General features: G+C 41.7%; 1 protein-coding gene across 1 annotated transcript in view; it reads left to right on the top strand.

Moving 5' to 3' along the window:
• The first annotated feature begins 10896 nt into the window (after positions 1–10896).
• Ppp2r3a (protein phosphatase 2, regulatory subunit B'', alpha) overlaps positions 10897–25401 on the top strand; it is a 138038-nt gene continuing 123533 nt past the window's right edge. The window contains exon 1 of the mRNA XM_006243633.5: positions 10897–11087. The gene's annotated coding sequence lies outside the window, so the exon portion shown is untranslated. The remainder of the gene's footprint in view (positions 11088–25401) is intronic.

Here is a 25401-nt window from a genome sequence, read left to right as displayed (position 1 = left end):
GAAATGATTTGGAAAGATTTGATAATATCGACATGCTAAAAAATGTCTTAAAAAAACAATGATTAGAGGAACTGGTTTTGTTTTTTTTTTTACAGCACTGAAAAGTAATTATTGTTTACAACTATCTATGATATATTACAAAATAACCGGGCAACTGTGGGAGGGCAACATAGAAATGATTAATGAAGAAGGAGCTGGGAGAGCCTGTTGACCATCACACATGGTATACAGGTATTAAATTACCATACAGTACCCTGTTGTGGACTGCCCCGCTGCTGTTTGTATTTGATGCTAATTTCGCTTCTGCAACAGGGGCTGTCTCAGGTGAGGAGTGAGTCATGTACTCAGGTGACTTCCTGTGAACCCTCCTTCATTTTTATTTGTAAAATAAAGGCTAGAGCTGGAGATTAGGCAGTGGAAGGGAAAGGAAGAGCAAAGAGTTGTAGAGAAAGAGGGAGAGAAAGGAGGAGAGGGAGAGAGGGAGAGAAAGAGGAAAACGGAAGAAGAGGAGGTGGGAGGAAAATGCAGCAGAAGCACATGGCCTGGAGAAACCACAAGTTTATCAGGGATCTCGTAGCTGGGGAATACAGCCGAGCAGTGGTAGATCTGCCCAATCTAGGTGTGTACCTTGTATTCATATTAAATGAGTCGCGATTTCACTGCATGGGCTTATCTGGGCTGGAGATTTACCACAACAAATTGGTGCCCATCATATCGATTAGAACTCGAATGAGATAAAAGTTCACTGGTCCCCCACCCCCACCCCTTAAAGGAGTACCATTAAGATGAACAAATATCTCACTTTTGAAAAGCCAAGTGAATAAAATTTAGACTCCAGCAGTGTGCCGTAATGGTACAGCACACTTGTTTAGTTTATGCAAGACCCTCGGTTACAGCCCCAGCAATTCGCACATGCGTGCACATACATACAACACACAACAACAACAGCTATGAAAGATTGCAAGGAGCAATAAAATATAAAGTTAATCTACACTTACACCACCATGCGGTGGTTTGAAGTTTCTGTGCCATTTTGACACAATGCAAACTGGAAGTTGTATAGTACACATCCTGAAAATGATTTGTGCGGCAAAGATATCTTGGAATTCTAATTAACAGCCTCATCCTCAAAGAAAGAGTATGGATGGGAAAATTAATGCATATTTATGGTCTTCGATCCTCTAACTTAAAATGTTAAACTATGTATGAGGTTATCATTAGTGATTCTCCACTCTGGCTGAGTTTCTCTATAAGCCAATTTGATGCACGCACTGAATAGAGTAAAGGAGTAACTCAAACCTCAAATTTAACATTTTTGTGTTAAGATCAAGAGTGAGGTTTTTTTTTTAATCATCTTGGCAATTTACGAGTATTCTGTTTGACAGATGGGGCATTTCAGATGTTGAATTTAGACTTGTGATTTTGACTTGAAATATTTAAATAAATTTAATTGATGGTAGTAGATTTGGGATTTAAATTTGAGACGAATAAACGTTGGATTAATGCTGTTTATAAACTGTGTTTGAATTTTCCAGAGTTCCGAGGTACCGAATCTATAACCTTTAAGTTATTAGGTTTGTAAATAGAGTGTAAATACTTAGGAATACTGACTTATTAGATTTGAGAAGTTGCTTGTTGAGTACATGAAGTACTTGGAAGAATAAGATAAATTACGTTTTAGTTATAGTTTGAATCCTATAAACAACATTAAGTGAGTAAATGTTTGGAGAATTTATTGTGTTTATGGGCTAATGGTAAGTTCTAGCAGAATATTCTACTTATAAAAAAGCTAGACTTAAAAGTTAAGTTTAGAAGCCTAATAAAAGAGATTTTAAAGCCAGATATCTTAAATACATTTGACATTACGTAGGCAGGAATGACTATTTTTTTTTTTTGTTTGTTTGTTTCTTGTTTTCTCATACAAAAAGCCTGCCTCCTTAATTGGAAAGCTCCAAGAAGAACCGTTGTTTACCTTGTCCCAAGTGAAGTCCTCATTCACGAAATTCAGCCCCTAAACTTTCAAAGAAAAACAATCATTGTATTTTTAAAAAAATTACAGGACCAGGTTGATGGCTTAGCATAAAGACATCTTAGGCCAAGCCTGATGACCTGAGTTGGATCCCTAGAACCCACCCAGTGGGAGGAGAAGGAAAAGCTGTCCTTTTCACATGTGTGCCTTGACACACATGTATGTGTGCATGTGTATACACACAGACACACAGATGCACCCACATATAAATAAATGTAAAGTTTTTAAAAGTTAAACTTTTTTGAGACAGTCTTTCTACCTACCCCTGGCTGTCCTGTAACTCACTCTACAGACTAGACCAAGCTGGCCTTGAATTCACAGATATCTGCCGGCCTCTCCCTCTCAAGTGCTAATATTAAAGCTATGTGCCACTATGACTGGCTAACAAAAAATTGTGTGAATGTTTATTTGTGTGAGTGTAGGCACACACGTCCACAGTGCACTGTGTGGAGGAAAGAGGACAACCTTGGGTGTTGGGCCTCAGTTTCCCACTCATTTGAGGCAGGATCATCACTTGGTTGCAGTGACACTGTATACTCCAGGATGGCTGGCCTGCAGGCTTTTAGAGGACTCTCCTATGTCTGCTTCTCAACTCACTTTAGGACCTCTGGGGTTCTAAATGAGTACCACCACCTCTGGCTTTTACCACACACACTTCAGGAGTCAGACTCTGATTTTCAGGCTTGTGCAAAAAAGCACTTTCACCCACTGAGCTATCTCTCCAGCCCAGAAACATTTTAAATATGTTCTACCATGCGACCACTGCTACATACAGATCAGGAGAAGTGAAGGCAGGTGCTTACACAAGAGAGTATACATGGATGTTCCTAGAAGCCTTATTTGTAAACTAGTCAACGTAACCCAAATATCCAGTGTCAGGTGGTAAATAAATTATAGTACAAGGCTTCTAATAGAATAGTATTTGGCAATAGAAAAATAAAGTGCTGATACATGAATCGGTACTAGACAGATGACCCTTGAAAACATTGAGAAACCAGACACAAAAGACCTATTATGTCACTCCGCTTATATGAGACGTCAGGACTGTTTGACAATGCACAAAATAGATTACTGATTGCTTACGGCTGGGAGGAGGCATGGGTAGAGATGAAGAACAAGTCAGTGAGTGTGGACTTTTCCTCAGGGTGATGGAATGTTCTAGAATTAGTTTTGATGACGGTTATATAACTCTGAATAGACCCAAACCATTACGTTCTAAATGGGCAAATTATAGGGTATGTGAATTATGTCTCAATGAAGCCACTATGAAAAACAGGCTGGGAAGGGAGGAGGGAGGGACATGGGGAGAAATGGCAATGCTTTTCTATAAGGAAACAGCAGGTCTGGGGAGGTCTTATTACTGGGAAGGTATCTGACCACTGCACTCCGTTGTGCTGATGCCTGGCTCCTTCACATTTTCTCATTGACCCTAGGGTAGATACCATCCTCCAGTCTCAAAGGAGACAGGAAAGCTTCCGGCTTCCATCTTGGGAGTCAGAATATATATATATATATATATATATATATATATATATATATATATATATATATATAGAGAGAGAGAGAGAGAGAGAGAGATTGCCCTAATAATAAGAAAGCCATGCAACAGGAAAGTAAGTTTAAGAAGAGAAGTAGGGAGTTAGAGGACCAGTGGAGTGGTTGGTATTGGCCTGGGGAGAGAGACGAAAATGGCCTGAACTGAGCTGTGGTAATAGGAGCAGAGAGAAAGGAAGACATTCAAGAAATGGTGTGAATAAAAACGGAGCAGAGTGTTGAGACGTCGGTACACAGTAGCGACGAGGGAGCAGAAGGAATTAAGAATTTCTGGCTTACAGACTGAATAGAAAGGAGTTAAAAAAAGAAAAAGAAAATGATCTACCATATGATCCAGTAATCCCTCTGCTGGGTCTATATCCAAACGAAATGAAATCAGTATATTGAAGAAATGTCTGCGCTCAAGTGTTTATTGTAGTGCTAGTCACAAAAACCAAAGAACTGTGCACTAAGAACAAACGTAAGTGCCCATTGACTAATAGGTAAAAATATAATACACATGCACACACATATGTAAATATATACACATATATGTAAATATACACACATATATATTATATATATACACACACACTTAATGGAATGATATTGATCATAAAAATTGTGAAATCTTGTTATTTTGTTGTTTTGGACAACATAGGTAGAACTTGAAAATAACATTTTGAATGAAATAAGCCAGGCACAAAAGGACAAACCCCATGTAATCTCACTCACTTGTAGAGGAGTTGAAGAGTAATTACTAGAGGCTGAGGACAACAGAGGGTAGGCAAGAAGGGGGAAAGGCTTTTTAGAGGGTATTGTGTTACAAGGAGAGAGGAGAGAGAAAGTCTGTTCTTGAACTGTGCACTCGGGTGGCTATAGCTAATGATAAAATGCTACCTATTTTAAAGATGATGGTGGGAAGGATTTTGAATGTGATTACCACACAGAAATGACAACAACTTGAGGGTACAGATACACTTGACCTGAATTTGACACTATGTATCCGACGGATGCATTATCAAAGCATCACAGGTGGCTGACTGTGATGGGCCACACTGGTAGGCCCAGGGATGGGCTTCTGGAATTGGAAGCAGGAAGAACAGGAGCTACAGGCTGCTTTCACTGCACAGTGAGTACACATCCTGGACTGAATGAGTACCTATTTACAAAAACCAAACAACGAACAACAAAACCCTCCCAAACACAATCTATTATGGTAAAGGAAGGTACTCTGACTTAAGTCACCGAGCAGATGATACCTTAGCCTAAGATGATGACGAGATTGTACTGCACAGAGAATAATCTTTAAAAGACATACTTTCCATTCTGGACTAGTGAGTGCGTTCTGCAGGTTAACAAGCAAAAGTGAAGGAACAAATAGCCAGTGGTGGAGAGAGAGAGTCCAGCAGAAACTACTGGGGAAACCCTGCTGAAACAGTGGTGCCGGAGTTTGCAATTGAGAGATTTCCAGGCACAGCCGAGTGTTCTCACCAGGGCATGAGTGTCCGGCCTCTCATCCCCACCCCAAGCATTTCTATACCGTGGAATAAATAGTATTAACCTTGGTGGAAATGGTTTGCCATCTATAATAGCGTCTAAAATAGTGTAATACTTTAATACCCTTGGCAATTTTTATTGTTCTCCTTGGTCCCAGTTGTGGGGCCAGGAGGCCAGCCTGGCCTAGAACAAGGAGTTTGGCGTGCATATGAAGTAAATGTGAGTGTGAGGCGAGGTGCTCTCATCTTTCCATCTCAGAGTCAGCTCTCCACAAGCACCCACAGCACCTGACAATTCACCAGGGTCATTTATATCCCGGGATCACACACCTTTCAGAGCTGTGCTGTTAGGTGCATACGTATTTGGAAGTTTTACATCCTCTGGATGAGTTGACGACGCCATCACTGTGAATCATTTTTATTTCTTCTTCTTTTTTTTTTTTTTTTGGTTCTTTTTTTTTTTTCGGAGCTGGGGACCGAAAGCCAGGGCCTTGCGCTTCCTAGGTAAGCGCTCTACCACTGAGCTAAATCCCCAGCCCCCATTTTTATTACTTCTGATACTATTATTGACCCCGAAAACTAGTTTTCTTTGACAGACTAGTAGATGTTTCTCCATCTGCTTTTACTTTTTTGACTTCTTGTGTTTGTGCATTTAAAACACATTTTGCAAGTGGTCAGCTATCGCATCTTGCTTTTCATCCAACCCCTGTTATCTTAGTTAAGAACGTTTAGTCCATTTTCATTTGATTCAGTTATTGCTGGAGTTCGACTTAGGTCTATCATCTGCTTGGAGCAGTCGAACTTCTTCTATCTGGGAGTACAGGGTCTACATCTTTATACTCAAACACCGACCTCAAATTGAAAATATTTGGGAAAACTCTTTGCTTCTTCGCTGAGTGTGGTGGTTTGAATGGTTTCCATAGGCTCATATATTTGCATGTTTGGTCTCTTAGCCAATGCACTATTTGGAAAGAATTAGGAGGTGTGGCCTCCTTGGGGTAGGTGTGGCCTTGTTGGAGGAGGTGTGTCACTGGGGTTGGGCCCCAGGTCAGGCCCATTGTGTGTCTCTCTCTGCCTGCTGCCTGCCTATCAGGATGTAAAGTTACATCTACAACACTTTGCCTGTCTGCTTGATGACCATGGACTAACCCTCTAAAATTGGTAAGCATATGCCCAATGAAATGCTTTCTTTGAAGTGTTGCCTTGGTGAGCTGGGTAGTTTTATGACAAAAACTAAAGTCGTCTGAGAGGCGAGAAACTCAACTAAGAAAATGCCTTCACCAGATCGAGCTGTAGGCAAGCCTGTAAGGTATTTTCATAATTAGTGACTGATGGGGGAGGGGCCAGCCTGTTGTTGGTATGGCCACCCGTGGGATTCTGGTGCTGGGTTCTATAAGAAAGCAGGCTGAGCCCTGAGGAGCAAGCCAGTAAGCAGCACTCTCGATGGCCTCTGCACCAGCTCCTGCCTCCAGGTTCTAGCCCTACTTGAGTTCCTGTCCTGACTTCCTTCAGTGGTAGACTATGGATATAGAAGTGTAGACCACATAAAAACTCCCCAACTTGCTTCTGGCCATGGTATTTCATCATAGCAATGGTAACCCTAACTGGGATGCCTTGGTCATGGTGTCTCCTCACAGTAACGGTAACTAAGAAACTAACTGTATTCAGACTTTCTCTATCTATTCCCTAAATGATACAAGATAATAGCTATTTACATAGCAATTACGTTAAAATGGTTGTTCTAAGTAACTATTATTAACTGGTTGAGAGGATGTCCACAAGTTATAGGAAAGTACTGTAACTGGTGGCTCTTCTGCCTTTCTGAGTGGTTGCACCTTGATTGTCGAAAGCGAAGTTTAGTCTTGTTAGGACATTTCCAGAAAAAATGCTATAACACTTTTTAAATAAGATTTGAACATGAATAAATTTTGGCATGAAGTAGAGAGGGATCTTGGAACAAAACCCCAAAAGATACCAAGGGTCAACTGTACATGGCTTTCGTGCCACTTGGAAACTATTAATATCATCTGTTCTAACATATTCATCCTCAGTCCTCTCCCTCAGGACCCATCCACCTATCTCCATGTTAAGTGACTTATTGTTTCGAATTGTACTGATGTCCTCATTCTTAGATTTTTTTTTCCGCTTTAAATGATTCACTTTAGACAACCTCTATTGATGTGACTTGAAGTTCACCAATCTTTTTTTATTTAGCAATGTTTAATTTTCCATTAGAAAATTCAATTTTTTCAGAGTAGGGTTTTACCATATAGCTTAGACGGGCCTCAAGCTTACGATGTAGCCTAGAATGGCCTCGAACTCACAGTAATTGTCCTGCCTCAGTTTCCTGATTGCTGGGATAATAGGCAGGCACCACCATACCCAACTATTTTTTTCTCATTCTGAGACACTGTTTCTAGGTAGTCCGTCCTAGCCTAGAGCTCACAATACTCTAGGCTCCGTCTCAGAAGCCATAAGATGACAGGTGTGCCACCTCAGCATATTTTATCTCAAAAACTGTAGTCTTCATCTGTAAAAGTACATTTTGGATGTTCTCCGACTCTAACTTTTTGAATGTGTTGATTATAGCGAAACTGTTTTCATGTCTTTGCTAATTCTGGTATCCGTGACAGTTTTTTGATATGCTCTGCCTGGTTGGTTTTCTCAGTATAGGTTATATTTTCCTGTCTGATCAAGCCTCTTGTCTATCAGTTCATGGAAAATAAAGGGGATAAACACTACGGTGTGTGTAATCAGCAAAATGTGGAGCATGGGAGACATTCCGGGACAAGGCAGCCTCCATGATAAGCATAAAGAGCTAACAGGATGGCCAGGAAGTTGAGTGGATGCTGCTTCTGTAAAGGACATGAGCTTGGTTGCTGGGGCCCACACTGGATGCTCACGACTGCCCATGACTTTAGCTTTAGGGGGAGATGGCTCTCCCTTCCTGACTCTTGGAACACTTGCATCCAAATGCACATTCCCACTCACAGACACAGACATCTACACATACCTTTAAAGTGGTTAAAATACATCTTAGTGTTCAAGGAATGGAAGACATTTAAGAGACTAGCCAAGTGCTGGGTCCCTGAGTTTGGTTCTATGTAGAGCACTTACATGCATAAGGCCCTGGGTTCAATATCCCGCACTGATTAAGTAAGCATAGGAGTAAAAATCTCTAATTTTTTGTAAAGAGGAAGAATAGCCAGATGCATTGTGAGGACTTCGCTTGAGTCTTCTTCCATTTGTAGACATGGCTCTTATAAAACATTCGTGGAAATTTTGAAAACCGTGTCACATATTTAAGAAGCTATACATGTTTAGAACGTATTAATTGAAATAGATTCCTTAATAATTTAGTGATTGTATTTTAAAGTAGGTCTTACCAGTTAATGGGTGCCTAATGAAATATTTACAGGTGAAATTGTACTCTGATTATGAGTTTCTTCAAAATAACCCAGGGAAGTAAAGAGAAAGTACAAATGGAACAAACTAGCCAAGGAGTAATAAACTCGAGTAGAAGGGTCACAACATTTCTTGTTCTTTCTATTTCTGAATTTTTTGCTTCATATATTTGCAACAAAAACTTCTGATACTTGACATTAGTCATGCTGTATATTTTTCAATCATGAAATTGTTCAGACGGCCCCTTCCATGAGAAAAGGTATACAACTTTCTCTCCCTTCCCCAATAGACTTCTGTTCAAGACTATTCCTCTATTGAAACGAATTATTCATTTATTCTCAAATATTTCTTTATTTCTTTTTTTTAAAGATTTATTTATTTATTTTATGTATGTGAGTACACTGTAGCTGTCTTCAGACACACCAGAAGAGGGCATTGGATTCCATGACAGATGCTTGTGAGTCACCATGTGGTTGCTGGGAATCGAACTCAGGACCTCTGGAAGAGCAGTCAGTGTTCTTAACCTCTGAGCCACCTCTCTAGCCCCTATTTCTTTTATTTATTGATCATAAGGAAAGACTATCTGTTCTTTCTATCCATAATACCTTCCATAGAGACTGGAGTCCAATAAATTGTGATAAGTTGGCAATTCACTAAGACAGCCATGACAGAGGGAATAGTTCTGTTGTATTGAATCAAATTTCCAGGCATGAATTGTGTCCTTTTGTGGAATGGTGATTTTATTTATTTACCTCCTTACTTATTGAGAAAGATTCTCATGTAGCCCAGGCTAGCCTCAAAGTTGTTATGAACCGTGGCCATCCTTGAACTTCTGATCTTCTAGAACTGCAGGCATGTGCCTCCACCCAGACCCAGGAGGGATTAAGTCCTTCTCATTCCTGTGAGACTGTATAAGTAAATGCAGGTCAAAGGCTCTGCCGGAGTCCAAAGGTAAAGGCAGGGAGTGAGGGTGGAAGTGCTGTGATTCACTGCATACTTCCTGTCCTTAATGCCAAGAACTGTTCTGTGACCTTTGCCACCTCTGTGTCTTGAAGCCCTCCCTTCTTCACAGGATTGTTCTGATGCAAAGAAGATATTCAATGTGGTATGGGGAAGGCATTTTAAAACAGGAAAGTATAAAGTTGAGTGTGTAATGGTTTTTCTTTTTTCAAGACACCACCACAGGACCACATTATAATATTAAACAGATTAACTCGGTGAAAGGATTCAGGCTGTAAAGCCTGTTTGGGGCAATTTTATATACATTTTTCTTTTGAAAATAAAAAAATATTTATTATCGAGCTTACACATAGCTACAGAATGTAAAATTATATACATTTTGTTTGTTGCACCATCTATATGTAAATGTATATGTACAATGTATGATTTCACATGTACACATAAGGCACTATGTAGGCAACTGGTGTTTTGCTAAGAGATGTTGACAGAAAGGAAGAGATAAACCCAGAGCCTGTTCTCACGGTTTGCCTAATCCAGGGCTCTTTAAAGTCTTATCTACATCTGATTCTTCATCTCTACGAGTCAAATGTCACGTATTATTCCTTTCCTGACTGACTGACTGACTTGCTTTGTTACGCTTCATATAATGATTGATTGATTATTTTTAATAAAGAATTGAACATGCATTATTTTTATTGTTGAGCCATGCTATTCATGTAGCCCATGTTGGCCTCAAAGTAACAATATGGCCAAAGTTCAGATATTTTGAACTTCTGGTTCTCTGACCTCCTCCCCGTCTGCAGAGCTTTACTGGCATATGTTACCTCTCCCAGTTTATGTGGTTTTGTCCCGGTTTTCTATACCAACTGGGCTATGTCCCTAGCCCAGTCAGCTCACTTATTTTTTCCACTTTTAGTAAAAGCAAACCTCGTTTATCACTTTAGCTAGGGTCACAGCTTCGGGAACCGAAATTGCAAATGTTTCAGAATAATCCATTAAGTTGTGCATTTGTTTTGCATAGCTTTGTTTATTTAACAGTTTTTTTATTCTGTTTAACAATTCGCTTAAAAAATAAATAAATTAAAAAAAAAATCTTCTTTCAAAACTCACATAACTTGACTTGTGCGAACCACACTAAGGAGTGTAAACTGTAGTCAGATGGGTCACATAGCCTCCCAGAAGAGCAGGACAGCTATCAAGGAGGACAGTAAGAAGCGTAATAATAAAAATGATGGTCATCATAAAACGTACACTCTTAACAGGAAACTCAGTCCCCAAATGGTGCGAATAGCCTTTTTGCATTACACAAAGTAATGCACAACGGCCAGGGCGGCTCTCGCGGCACCCCTCAGGGCCCCCTTTCGTAGGGGGGGGGGGGGAGGAATCCTGCGCTGCCAGGTGGGCGGGGTTGGGTCCAAGAGGGGCGGGCCTGGTGGGCGGGGGCTGAAGCGCTGGTGGGCGGGGACTGAGAAGCTGGTGGGCGGGGCTGAGGCGCTGGCGGGCTGCTAGGCTGCTGGGCGGCTGGGCGGGGCGCGCTCAGGCCTCGGCTCCTCACGCGCGGCGTAAGCAGCCCAGACCCCGCGCTGCGGGAAGCCGGGGTGGCGTGTGCGCGTCGCCTGCGAGCCGAGGCAGCCTCGGGAGGAGGAGCAGCGGGCACTGAGGTAGGCGCACAGACTGGGGCCTTAGACCGGTTCTCCTTGTGCGCCCCCGGCCCTCCGCGGGCTGGCGAGGCCGAGGGGCGGTACACGAAGGCCGGGGCGGGCGGGGCCGGGGGCGGGGACTGGCCTGGCCGCAGGGGCCGCGCGCGGTGCAGGGACTCCTGGTGGAGCGAATGCACGCCTGAGGACTCTAGGGGTTGGCGGCGGTGGAGAACGGTGGCCTGGGAGCTCCGCCGAGGAGGCCAGGGGGGCGGATGGCCGGCGCCTCCCACCTCGCGGGACGCCCGGGCCGGGAACTTGTTAACAGGAAAGCTTGGCAGGGCAGCAAATGCCAAGGTTCTGGAAGAACTGAGAGTCACGTCGTTAGGCGCTGAGGCTTTATTTTCCTTCCCCGCCCCCTGCCCGGCCTCGGCCCGACTTGGCCAAAGAAGGATGTGTCACCAGTTCGGGGCTGAGGGCGGGATCCCAGCACTCTGGGAGCAGGGGCACCTGAAACAAAGGTAGAAGGCGGCGGAGTGGCTGAGCTGCGAGCACCTCGGCGGGTGTCACGGTCGCGCCGGCCCCGCTGCAGGCTCGGAGGGGCGTTCTCCTTGGGGACCGCTCGATGGAAACCAGCTGGCCGGGCTTGGAGTTGATGTTGCATCGGAACTGTGTTGTGTTCAGATTATTTCCATTCCTCCCACTCTTGATAAAGCCTAGGGAAATTTTATCCCGCTTGATGGTCTGCAGATGCATAGGGGGAGGACAAATTGCTGTTTGTAAATTATAAGGTATTTTCTTTGTAGAAAATAGTTTGAGAACACAGAATAAATGCTTGAACACGTAAGCGGAGAGGATGATTTGTACTGCCTTTCAAAATCTGAGAAGAGTTCCTCCACGGGTCTTCATTTATGTACAAAACGTCCCCCGCCTCTTTGGTGCCAGGCATTTTTCTTTGTTCTTCCTTAGTGTCTGGCCTCAGTTTCTTGTAAACAGAGCATCAGGCACAGGGACCCTAAGAATTGCCATACTAGGTCAGAGCATGGACGTCCAGCTTAGCAGGCAGCAGACTCGTGTTGTAGTAAACACAGGGCTTTCCTTGGCATCGGTAAAAATTATCTCAGTTTCTTTCACTGGTCTCCATGACGATTACTGAAAGCTTTCTTAAAAATCTGTAGATGGCTCCTGATTTGCACGCAATTTATTCACATTTACTGCACTCAAAAGGCTGTCTCACCATTTCTGACAAAACTTAAGGCATAATCGTGGAGGAAAAAGCATGATCTTTTACACAACCTGGAAAGGCCAAGTCAGGAATACAAAGTTATGAGGGTCTTTTGGGGTTTGGGGTTTGTTTATTTTGTTTATATAGAAAGCTTTGGAAAAGTCTATACCAAGGTCAATATAGTTGTTGGGTTCGACAGTCGCTTTATACACCAACAGTCTGAATAATAGCAACCAATGCTTTACCTTCATATAAGATTTGCATATGTTAAAAAATAGCTTAGCATTCTGCATAGTGACTATCTGACGTTATCTTGGTCTGAGTTAGTCTGGCCTTAAGGGTTGGCTAAAGCCAAGTATCCTCAGAGAAAAGAAATTTTCCTTGAGCAGTTATGGAGTACAGAATATTTGAAGGTAATAACTTAAACTCGTTAGCGACTCCTTTCGGTTCCAGCTGGTCTGGCCTCTGTCACCTTTCAACAAGCAACTCAAGTTTTACATCTCTGAAACTCTTCTTGACATCCTCTTAACTCTGCCCCTGCACCTCAACCGAATAACCACAACAAAACCCATCCGAGTAAGGAAGGGGTAGAATTGATTTCCCTTTTGAATATTATCATCCTCTCAATCAGGGTTTCTCATATGTGATGCCATTGACATTTTCGTTCAGATAATACTTTGTCATGGCAGCCTGTCCTGTGCAGTAGAGGATGTTAGCCACATTCCCGACTTACAATCTAAGCTGTTAGTACACTACCTAACGACAATCAAAACTGCTTTTAGGGGGCTGGAGAGATGGCTCAGTGGTTAAGAGCACAGACTGCTCTTCCAGAGGTCCTGAGTTCAAATCCCACAACTACATGGTAGCTCACAACCATCTGTAATGGGATCAGATGCCCTCTTCTGGTGTGTCTGAAGACAGCTACAGTGTACTTATATATAATAAATGAATCATAAAAAAAAAAAAAAACTGCTTTTAGACATTGCTAGGTAGTCCCAGGACCAAGCTATCCCTAGTTGAAAACCACTGTTTTAAATTGACTGCCCTTGTTTGGTTCTATATTGACTTTGTCTGCTTTCCTAAACCTAAGGGCCAGAGAAGTCATTTATTTAATATGTGACAGCCTGCTTTGCAAACCATATGGTAGGTTAGGTCTAAGAATACAAAGGCAAAAGCACATGGTATGATCTCTGCACTTCTGTTTCTTGTCATCCAAAGAGGTAACTGGCATGAACATATGTGATTACACAGTTAGGTCCTTACAACAGTGCTAAGTTCCGAGAGGAGAAGTACAGGTTTCCCTGAGTACCTAAAATGCTCATCTTGACCTAGTCCAGAAACTGAGGGGTATTGCTTTGGGAAAAGAACGTGTGAGACAGAGTCAGAAGGATAAACATGGAATTGGTAAGTAAAGCTTAGGGAACAATATTCCACACAGAAGGAAGAACTGTAAGCTGTAAGGTGAAAAAGAATAGGTCCCCCCAACCCCAGAACCCCAGAAGCTAGTGTGGTTGGAACTTAAGGATCTGGGAGGCAGAATGATAGAGGTAGGGAGGCAGGCAGAGGCTGTCTGCTACCAACATCTCAGTCCAGCCTACTCACCAGAGGCCATGCAAGGAACTTAAAACAGGCCCTTCTCCAGGTATATTCAACAATATTGTCTACTCCAGCCAACATTTTCCTCCATGCCTCCTGAGTAAATAACCTGCTAATAGTTTTGTTTACTATTCTGAACTTTTTTTTTTTTTTTTTGGATAGGTATGTTGTTTACACAAATGGTAGCACACTGTACTCTGTTCTCTTAACAGTCCCTTGGGGATTATCCATTTTGATGTATATGGCCTTTCATTGCATGGCTACAGTATAGATTATTTATCCATTCTCCTATTGGTGGGCATGTAAATGTTTCCAATTCACTGTAAATACCACTGTGAATATGCCAGTTCACATGTGTATGGCTCTATTTGTGGAATAAATTGATAGAAATGTGGCTATTGGGCCAAATCTGTTTGTGAAAGATTATCATATGGAAAGACATTATTTGAATGCGGTAGCTAAAACATAAAATGCTAACTGAGGCCAGGACAATAGCAGTGGGGCCGGAAAGAAGTTCCTGTTATCCATGAGATGCACTTGGGCATGATTGGTAAGATTTAGAAGAAGATAATGGCACAAATGTTGAGGTAGAAAAAAATGCCTTCCTAGGATGAGATCAGGGCACTAGCTTGCCCAAAATGTCAAGAGTGGAGTTGTTACCTGAAATCCAGAGCGTCATAAGGGAAGTTTTGAGGTGGATTTAAATCATAGATCACATTGGGATGCTAAGCTTTCATGTAAATGTGTCATAAAAGCACCTGACAGTTCAGAACCGTAGGAAGAAAACATAGAACTGGAGGCATAAATGCTGACGCTTAAGTTAAAGCGTATGGGTGAAATTTTTCATTGCAGAAGTTGCAAACCAATAGCCTAACATGGAATCTAGATCATGGATGTTTCAGTTTGCTCATACGATGATTTTATCATTAAGTTTGCATTAGTTGCCAGTGTTCTTAAATCTGAAATTTTAGAGAGAGAGAGAGTATGAGTATGAATATGAATATGAATGGCAGACTAAACTGGCTTTCTTGTATTGCAACAATGATCAGAAGTAAGTCAAAACTGATTCAGTCAGCACTCCCTAAAACTTGTGCCTGGCCTGTTTTGCCCCTGCATTGTGTGAGGGTGAGTGTGTGTGCATGCATGTGTGCGCCCGTGTGGAAGTCAAAAGATAACTTTTAGGAGTTGGTGTTCTCCTTGGTGATGCAGGATCTTTGTTGATTTTCCTGTGCAGCCTCCTCTAGGCTTGCTGGCCCATGAGCCTTCTGGTGATTTTTTTCTCTCTCTGTTTTCCATCTGGCTGTAGGAGTGATGGCATTGCAGATGCATGCGAATGCACTGCATGTTTGAGAGTCAAACTCAGGCTTGCCTGCAAGTGCTTTTACCAGCTGAACCAACTTGCTGGCCTAATTCTGTATGCTCTCAAATGTGTAATCCTGGTCAAGAGAGAATAATTTTCTTTTTGGTTTTACATACCAGAAAGCCAGCTACCGCTAGGATGGTGAGGTAGCTGCACATGGGGACCTGAATTGGAATCTCCAGTATCCATGTAAAAGTCTATGGCAGTAGAGTCACCAGTAATTACAGTGCTGGGGTGGACAGAGGGATCACTGGAGCTTGCTAGCCACTAGTGTGGCTCTATGTGCAGTGAGAGACCCTGTTGGCCTTCTCTGGCTTCTCTGTATGAACATGGGCGCACACATATGTGTACCTGTACCAACACACACACACCAACCAAAAAATTTAACACTGAGGTCTGTCTAAGAAATTTGTTTCTGTTCATTTGGTCTGCCTTGCAGCTTTGAAGGTTTTCTGTTTCAGTTTTGGGGGTTTTGGGGTTTTTTTGTTTGTTTGTTTTGGGGGGTTGGTTTTTTGTTTTTTTTTTTGTTTTGGGGGGTTGGTTTTTTGGTTGTTTGTTTTTGTTTGTTTGTTTTGGTTGGTTGGTTGGTTTTCATTTGGTTTGTGTGTGCATGTATATGTGTGTGATGGTGTTACTTTAGTTATTTTTAGTCAGGATCTTGCTATGCATCTCTAGATGGCCAGGTACTTGCTGTTGAAGCAATAGATGGCCTCTAAGTAACTTGTTTATTCTGCTTGTCCTCTTTAGTGCTGGCAGCCTTGAGTTTCAAATGCTCCTCAGATGAGAACCACTGACCCAAGATGAGTAACAGAAGAGGGCCCAGAGCTAGCTTTTTAGAATAAGATAGTAGGAAGTACTTATTATCTATAATTAGATAATAGAGAGGTACTATGAGAGGCATCTAGTTTGACATTAGGTTTGTGACTTAACTGAATGCATACTATGAGGTTTTTAATTAGATGAGGCCAAAAAAGTTTTGTTACATATAGGCAAGCACACTGTAATTAAATAAGATATTTAAGGGTTTCAAAGGTAAACCACACTGGGAGCTGGAGAGGTGGCTCAGCACCCACATGCTGGTCATAACTATTTATGACTGTAGTTTTAAGGGGTCCAGTGCCCTCTTCTGGCCTCCATAGGCACCAGCTCATATGTGGTACACACACATGGAGGCAAAAATACCTGTACACATATAAAATAATAAATTATTTTAAAATAACCCACACTTGATTTTTGCTTGGTTTGTGTGTGCATATTCTTTCTTTAAAATCTCATTGTAGTTTAAGGAATGCCATAAAGGCAAGGGAAGATAGTGCTTCCAAAGGAAAAAAGAAATCGACAAGTAGTTAAGTGTGCTGAAAATAATCTGTTGAATTTAAGATGGGACTTGCTGAGCAGTGTGGAACATGCCCTTAATCCCAGCACTTGGGAGGCAGAAGCCAGCATGGTCTATAGGACAGCCAAAGTTTATATAGAGAACCCTTGTCAAAAAGAAGAAAAAAGAAAAAAGGAAGAAGAGGAGGAGGAGGAGGAAGAGGAGGAAGAGGAAGAGGAGGAGGATGATATTTGACCTCAGCAAGAGCCATTCTATAATGGAAAAGGTGGAAACCAGATTGATATAAATATGACTATAAGAAAATTTTGAATATTCAAAACAATCTGTGCGTCTCAGTGCACTGAGGCTTGAGCCCAGGGCTTTGCACATACCAGGCAAGTGTTCTACCTCTGTACTATATTTCCAACCTATTTTGACAAAGGTTTTGAGATGTTTATCTGAAAAGGTAGCATGGTAAGGAATGGGCTAGTATCTGTGGCTATATAGCACATATTCAGTATGTTGAGTACCCAAACACTTCTGGGAGTGTTTTCAGGGAGGTAGCTAGATAGCGCCTGATCACTGTCTTCCCCACCATTGAGGATGCATTTGTTTTGAAGACTGCTTTTCACTGTTGAGCTATTTCTCTAGGACCCTGAAGAGTCCCGAAGGACCTGATTGAGATGTTAGTGATTTGGCCATATGTCTCTTGCTTATCTAGAAAGCCATAGAGTTTCTAAAGGCCAGTAGTGATCTAGGCTCCAGGAACCCTGACATCATCCTTCCATTCAAGTGATGAACAAAACCCAAATTGTTAACATATTAAAAATGGAGTATTTGGCTATGCTGGGAAATGTGTATTTGTCAGATTCCCAAGAACAGTATTGCAGTATTTTTTTTTCGAGTTAATTTGATATTAGAACTTGATTTTTCCAATTGCATATATCCAGGTGTTATTGTTGAGTTATAAGAATTGAATTGCTAATGCCAAGAAGTACATGATGACAGAAGCCTGATATAGCTGTCTCCTGAGAGGCTCTGCCAGAGCCTGACAAATACAGAGGTGAATGCCCACAGCCAACCATTGGACTGAGAACAGGGTTCTCATTGGAGGAAGTAGGGAAAGGATTGAAGGAGCTGAGGAGAGGTCCCAGGGATTTAACCACCATCCAAAGAGTCCACATGGACAGACCCGTAGCTCCAGCTGCGTATGTAGCAGAGGATGGCCTTGTTGGGCACCAATGGGAAGAGAAGCCCTTGGTCCTGCCAAGGCTCGACTCTCCAGTGTGGGGAATGTCAGGGCGGGGAGGTGGGAAGAGGTGGGTGGATGGGTGGCGGAACACCCTCATAGAAGAAGGGGGTGGGGTGGGATGGGGGTTTATGGACAGGAAACCAGGAAAGGGGATAACATTTGAAAGGTAAATAAAAAAATAACCAATAAAAAAAAAAGTAAAGCCTATAAGGAAAAAAGAACGAATTGATCATAGGGGTCTGGGAACATGTTCAGTGGTTAAAGCACTTGGGGTTCAAGCACCCTAGTACTCATATAAATGCCGGGTAGATGTGGCAATTTACCTGTAAGTCCAACTTTAGAAGGTGAGACTGGGATCCTCAGAACAAGCTGGTTAGGAAGACTGACCATATTGATGAACTCAAAGAGTGGGGTGGGACCTGGAGAGATGGCTCAGTGGTTAAAGTGCTCTTGTAAAGGAAGGGATTCGGTTCCCAGCATGTGCATAGAGGCCCACAACTGCCTGTAACTCCAGCTCCAGGGAATCTTATGCCCTCTACTGCCCTTCTTAGACTCTTTCATGTATGTGGTGCATATGAACTCATGCAGGCAAACACATACATAAATAAATAAAATTTTAAAGAGAATAAAAGGAGGAACAATCAGGGAAGGTTCCCAGTAACAACTTAAGGCCTTTGTATGCAAACAGACCCAGGTAGATGTGCTCATACACAAGTAGGAAGAAGAAAAAGGGCAAAACTTGATTATGTACTCCAAATGTTAGACTTTATCACAGACATGACTTGAAAATTCTTCAGTTTTGCAGGCTGTACTCTCCTGTTAGTTGCCTTTGCAGCAAAGAGCTTGGCTTTCTAGACTGCTTCCTGGCTCTTTGCTGCTGCTGCTGCTGCTGCTGCTGCTGCTGCTGCTGCTGCTGCTGCTGCTGCTGCTGCTGCTGCTGCTGCTGTGCTTTTCATCATCACGATCACATTCATTCACCCCTGTGGGTTTCTCCTAAGAGTGTGGACTGTATTTCTTACATTTAGGTCTGCTGGCCATTTTGAGTTAGTTTTGTATATAAAGTCAGGCTAATCTTCACTCTTGCAAATGGACATCCTGGTGTCCCTGCACTATTTGTGGAAAAGCTATATGATTTTATGTAAGTCTTACGCTTGTTTCATCATTATAATATTAAACAAGGTCCTCAGATATATGAAGTAGTTGGAGAGATGGTATAATATATCCAGAATTAAATATACATTCTTGAAAGGTTTTTGTTAAGTCTTACTCTTGTTCCCAAATTGTGGGATATCTGTTTTAGGTATGTAAGGGCCCTAAGAAGTTTTCAGTCGTATCAGCAAAGTAAAGGGCTGTATTTCCATATTGGACCAAGAATCCTTATATTCTATTGTATTTTCTAGACTGCTTCCTGGTAAAATGTCTGATGACATTAGTAATCAATAAATATTTGTTTAGTTACTAATATATGCCACTTGCTGTTTTAGAATGTGGAAATGATGCAGTGCCTTCTGATACAAGAGTTAGTACAAGGCACTGTATTCTCCATCGTCTCTTGACTCTGTCTCTGAATATGGTAAAGATATCCAATTCAGTGACTCGGTTTTCTTTTCAAACGAATGAGGCCTTAAGTCCATACTAATTAGGACTTTTCTCCAAATATGTCTCTTACCAAACTAGTTAGTTCAACACTGACTTTCACATTGCTAACCAGTGAGTCAGTTCTGTCTTCCTTCAACGGCATCTACTCTGTTAGTTACTTTTTCTTTTTAATTCTTTCTTCACTTCGTCACTTTTGTGCACTTCATCATCTAGATTTCCTCTCACTGGAGGCTTTTTTTTCTCAGTTTTTTTCCCCCTACTTCTCACTATCTTCCTAACCTTTAAAAGTTGAAGGCTACAGAGCTTTATCGCAAAACTACATTTCCCATAACCTATCCCATCGTAGTAAAAAGCAATTTTTCTCTTCTAGAAGCTGAGGACAAACACCTTAAGTCAACTTTGATTCTCTTTCATCTTATGTTCACTCTGTTATCAGTCTTATTGAGTCAACCTTCAAAGTGTTAAATCACTAGATTGTCACATTCTGCTGTCTTTATTGTTTCTGCCTTGCTCAGACCACCATAATACTTCTTCTAGAGCAGCGGTTCTCAACCTGGGCTGGCATCCCTTTGGGGGTCAAATGACCCTTTCACAGGGGTCACCTAAGACAGTCTGAAAACATGGATATTTACATTTAGACTCATAACAGTAGCAAAACTACAGTTATGAAGGAGCCATAAAAATAATTGTATGGTTGGGGATTACCACAGCATGAGGAACTGTATTGAAGGGTCACAGCACTACGAAGGTGAGAACCACTGCTCTAGTAGACTATTATAATACCCTCTTTTTTCTGCTATGTCCTTTCTCTTCTACAACCTGTTACCAACACAGGAACAAGAATTTTAATCTCTGTTAACAGTTAAATTCTCTATGCAGAGGCTTTTTAGACTTGCCTTTAAAGCCCACTGACCCCTAACCCCATCACCCCAACCTCACATCTTTACTTTTCTGACTTCATATTCTACTTCTTAGAAGTTGTTTTTTGCTAAGTTGCAAATAATACCCTTCTTTTAACATGCTTCCCTCGGACATTATCCCTAATGAAATGTCTTTTAATTTCCAGTAGGATCTTTGTCAAAGTTCACTTTTCCTAGAAGTACCTCTCTTCTCCTTCAGACTGCCTTGGCCTCTCAGCACCTTACAATTCTGATGCTCCCTCCACCCTACTTCTAAGAAGCACCTGATGCTATCCTTCCCCTTGATTATTTTATTTTATTTTGGGATTTTTGTTTTATTTTTTTTCTCCAATGACGGGGTCTCGTTCTGTAGCCCAGACTGGCCTCAAACTCACAGCACTCTCTTGCCCCAACTGCCAGAGTGCTAGGATTATAGGTGTATGGACTCTCCTTGTTTATTTATCCACCTTTGACTATCGTTTGAATGGAACACCTCTGGTTAAAAAAAGAAGAAAAGAAAAAAGAAAAGTTCCTGTCTATGAGATCAAAACTTGAAAACCAAGATCAATGGCTATGAGTGGAATATGCTATTAAAGCCATAGAAGCCATAGCAGGCACAATTAATTGTATTGTAGTTTACAGCCGTACTCCCTGTTGTACAGTTGTGGGGACTGAGGCCTAGCATGCCACTGAGATTAGTCAACTCTGTGGCTTGGGTATTAGCATTTTGTACCTAGTACTCAGGCAGCTGAGGCGGGAGTATTGCTGTAGTTTGAGGCTAATCTGGGCTACACAGTGAGACCCTGTCATTGGAGAAAAAAACCAAACCAAACCAAAACACAACATAGAATAAAACAAACAAGAAGAAGGGGGAGATCCCCAGGTGCTTCTTAGAAGGAGGTACTAAGGTGGAAATACCTACGGTACGTACTTGGTACCTCTTCACAACTGTGTTTGTCTAGCAGATCCAGTTGGAACTCCTCGCCCATGATGACTCCCCTAAGGTGAATAGAGGCTTGGAGGTGCTGTACTACCTGGGTGCAAGTAGTTGAGGGTCCTGTGTAATAGGAAAGTTCCAACTTGATTTTCTTATGTTCTGTGACCAAAGTATACTTTTACCATACTGGCAGTGGGATCATACCATCTCCTTCTGGTAGCAGTGAAGGGTAGTAACAATAGGCCATATTGTTTAGGGGCAAAACCTTTTTTAACTGACTTTTTATTTAATTAGTTTCCTGCTGTAACATTAAAAAGTACTATTGAATTTCAGTTTATGCTCTGTACTAATTACATGGAGATATGAGAGTAAATAAACTAGAATCTTATTTTTTTTTCCTTTTCTTTTTTTCGGGGCTGGGGACCGAACCCAGGACCTTGCGCTTCCTAGGCAAGCGTTCTACCACTGAGCCAAATCCCCAACCCCGAATCTTATTTTTTTATACTTTTGCTTGGTTTTAATTACCATGCTGACTTGTATACATATGTTCTATATAATTAATGGTTTTAATTATTATACATGCTTATATGTATGTATAGTGTGTGTGTGTGTGCATGTGTGTAAAGCAACTCTTGTCTATTCTCAACTTTCCTGCCCTCTAAGTCTTGACTCTATCCTCAGCCTTCATAGTCTTCCTAGCATTTGGGATAGACTACATTTTTTCTCCTCTTTGACTTTTGAAAATGAACTTTGCTTTCATTTCTGCCCTCTGATATGATCTCACTATCAAGTTTTCTCCAAATTGAATGCCACTGAATTTCAAAGTAAATAATTCTTTTTGAAATTACTACTAAAGATGGTAATTCAGATATTTTCTTTGAGTGATTTTGTTTAATTGGCTGCTGACTATTCCTATTTCATTTCATTTCATTTTATTAGAGTCCAGACTAGCCTTGAACTTGTATAGTAGAAGATAGCCTTGAACTTCTGATCCTTCTGCCTTCACCTCCCAACTGCTAGGATCACAGGTGTGTGCTACCACATCAGGTTTTTTATTCAGTGCTGGCTTAGACCACAGGGGCCTCATGCGTACTAAGCAGACACTTCACCAATTGAGTTATAGCCTTTTCCTATTAATTACTCTTGGCCTCCACAGGACCACATTCTTTTTTGTTTGTTTGGTTGGTTGGTTGGCTGGGTTTTGTTTGTTTGTTTGTTTGTTTGTTTGTTTGTTTTTTGGGGTTTTTTTGCCTATAATTGTTTGTAGGCACATGAGTATTTAATATGCTAGACAATAATTTACGAGACAAGCCCAGTTCCAAAATCTACTGAGAATACTACCTGTGATAAGACCTAGCCAAAGATACAGTCAAGACTGGACAAATAGGGGGCATCAATGGGACCAAGTAGTAGGATAACAAAGCTGTCTTTGGGACAGAAGCTAATCAGTGAGTTCTGTTGGTGGCCACATGGACGAACATGAAAAGTCAGCTCGAAGAATCTGGCATTTTCTTTTTTCTAGAGACCTTTTCACTAGGTTTTTGTCTCCTTCCTCTACCTCAGCTGGGAATCCGACAGTTCACACATTCAGCAGATAGACACTGTGGGATTTCTGACTCATGCTGTGCACTGGCTCCGTGTTGGGGATCTGGTAGTGAGTGAACTGTAGTGGTTTCCTACTGCACATGCGTCTGCTTCCCGACCCATCACATTGTTACCTGAGTCCCATCATCCCCTCCCTGAGAAACTACGCTTAATCCATACTTTGTGAATAAATGGAACACAGTTCCTAAGTTTTTTTTCTGTTCAGTAACTTTTGACGGTGAATCTTCATTCTTGAATTTGTTTTCTCCAAATTGAATTTCATATTTTACTCTTCAATTAAGTTTCTTTAAATTGTATTTCCTTACCTTGCCATTTGCATTCTTTCACAGTTAAAGCGTGGTGCATTTTCTATTTCCCTCCTGTCGACTTAATCTCACAGGTGACTTGTTTTTATTTTCTTAAATTAAGATTTATGCTTGGCCTTATGGTATGTTTTACATGGCGTACTCTTTCTGGATATGAGTCTACTTTTTTTATATGCTCTTAATTATGTTCTAATCAGTTTTATTGTTTTATAAGCTCTTAGTTTTCATTATAATTACAAAGTTTGATACTATAGTATAACATTCAAAAATCACTTAGCATTATTCATCCTCTTAAAAGTCACAAGTTTTATTCCATTTATTTATTATTTTATTTTATTTAGCTGTTTTGTGTCATAATGTTATTTCTTAATGACTTTGTTCAGTTTCCAGCTTTGTGAAAAATGAAAGTGGAGTTTAAAAAGTTTGATCCTTCTAAGTTATATCTATTGTAGATTCCTTGCCCCTGTTCAGGCCTCCCCTCCTTCCTTCTTCCTCTGAGATATTGAGGCCAATTCCTGTCCTGGACACTGAGAAACCTGAAAATGTAGGAGAGACAGATTACCCATGTTCTTTTAGACTTAACACAAATATGATAAAGAAGGAAAGGGTTGTTATACATTAGAAGCAGATTCAAATCACAATTCTTATGCCTTCTTATTCATATTACCAAGTATTGGGGGTTGGGTTTCATTTTTTATTTGTTTGCTTGTTTATTTTTATCTTGGATGCAGTATTCTCATCTATTAGGTAACACTGGCAGTATTTTTGGCATAAGAATTTATTAGATGATCATTTCTTTTTTTTTAATTGGATATTTTATTTATCTACATTTCAAATGTTATTCCTCTTCCCAGTTTCCCCTCCGCAAGCTCCCTATCCTATCCCCCTCCCCCTGCTTCTATGAGGGTGTTCATCCACCCACCCACCCACCTATCCCTTCCCACTCCCTGCCCTGGCATTCTCCTACACTGGAGCATTGAGCCTTCATAGGACCAAGGGCCTCCACTCCCATTGATGCCCGCCCGACAAGGCCATCCTCTGCTACTTCTGAGGCTGGAGTCATATGTACTCTTTAGTCCCTGGGAGCTCTGGGGTGTCTGGTTGGTTGTATTGTTGTTATTCCTGTGGGGTTGCAAACCCCTTCAGAACCTATAGTCCTTCCCCTAACTCCTCCGTTGGGGACCCTGTGTTCAGTCTAATGATTGGCTGCAAGCATCCACATCAGTATTTGTCAGGCTCTGGCAGAGCCTCTCAGGAGAAGGCTATATCAGGCTCCTGTCACCAAGCACTTCTTGGCATCCACAATAGTGTCTGGGTTTGGTGGCTGCAGATGGGATGGATCCCTAGGTGGGGTGGTCTCTGGGTGGCCTTTCCTTCAGTCTCTGCTCCACTCTTTACCCCTATATTCCCTTTAGACAGGAGCAATTCTGGGTTAAAATTTTGGAGATGGGTGGGTGGCCCCATTCCTCTATCAGGGCCATGCCTAACCTCTGGATATGGTCTCTACAGGTTCTCTCTCCCCTTTGTTGGGCATTTCAGCTAATGTCATCCCTGTTGGATCCTAGAAGCCTCTTGCTTTCCTAGCTTCTGGAACCTTCTGTTAACTACCCCAAGTTCCCCATCATCCATTGCTACACACCTTTGTTCAGTTTCCTGACTGTCTTAGTTAGGGTTTTATTGCTATGAATAGACACCATGATCAATTCAAGTTTTATAAAGGACAACATTTAACTGGGGCTGGCTTACAGGTTCAGAGGTTCAGTTCATTATCATCAAGGCAGGATCAGGGCAGCATCCAGGCAGGCCTGGTGCAGGAGGAGCTGAGTTCTACATCTTCACCCAAAGGAAGCCAGGAACAGACTGAGCATCCTCAGGCAGCTAGGAGGAGGGTCTCCAAGTCCACCCCACAGTGACACACTTCCTCCAACAAGGCCACACCTTCTAATAGTGCCACTCCCTGGGCCAAGCATATGCAAACTATCACACTATCCCATCTCCTCCTATACCTGATCATGCCCCCACTTTCCCCTTCTCCCTCCTTGCTTCCTTCCAAGTTCCTCTCACCCTCTACCACTCATGATTATTTTGTTCTCCCTTCTAAGTAGGGCTGAAACTTTGGTCTTCCTTCTTCTTGAGCTTCATATGGTCTGTGAATTAAATCGTGGGTATTCCAAGTTTTTTGCTTAATATCCACTTATCAGTGAGAGCACACCATGTATGTTCTTTGAGATTGGGTTACCTCATT

Source organism: Rattus norvegicus, chromosome 8 (genome assembly GCF_036323735.1).
Source record: "Rattus norvegicus strain BN/NHsdMcwi chromosome 8, GRCr8, whole genome shotgun sequence".
Classification (NCBI taxonomy): domain Eukaryota; kingdom Metazoa; phylum Chordata; class Mammalia; order Rodentia; family Muridae; genus Rattus; species Rattus norvegicus.
The sequence above is the reverse complement of the archived record's forward strand: the minus strand, read 5'-3'. Positions and strand labels throughout refer to the sequence as shown.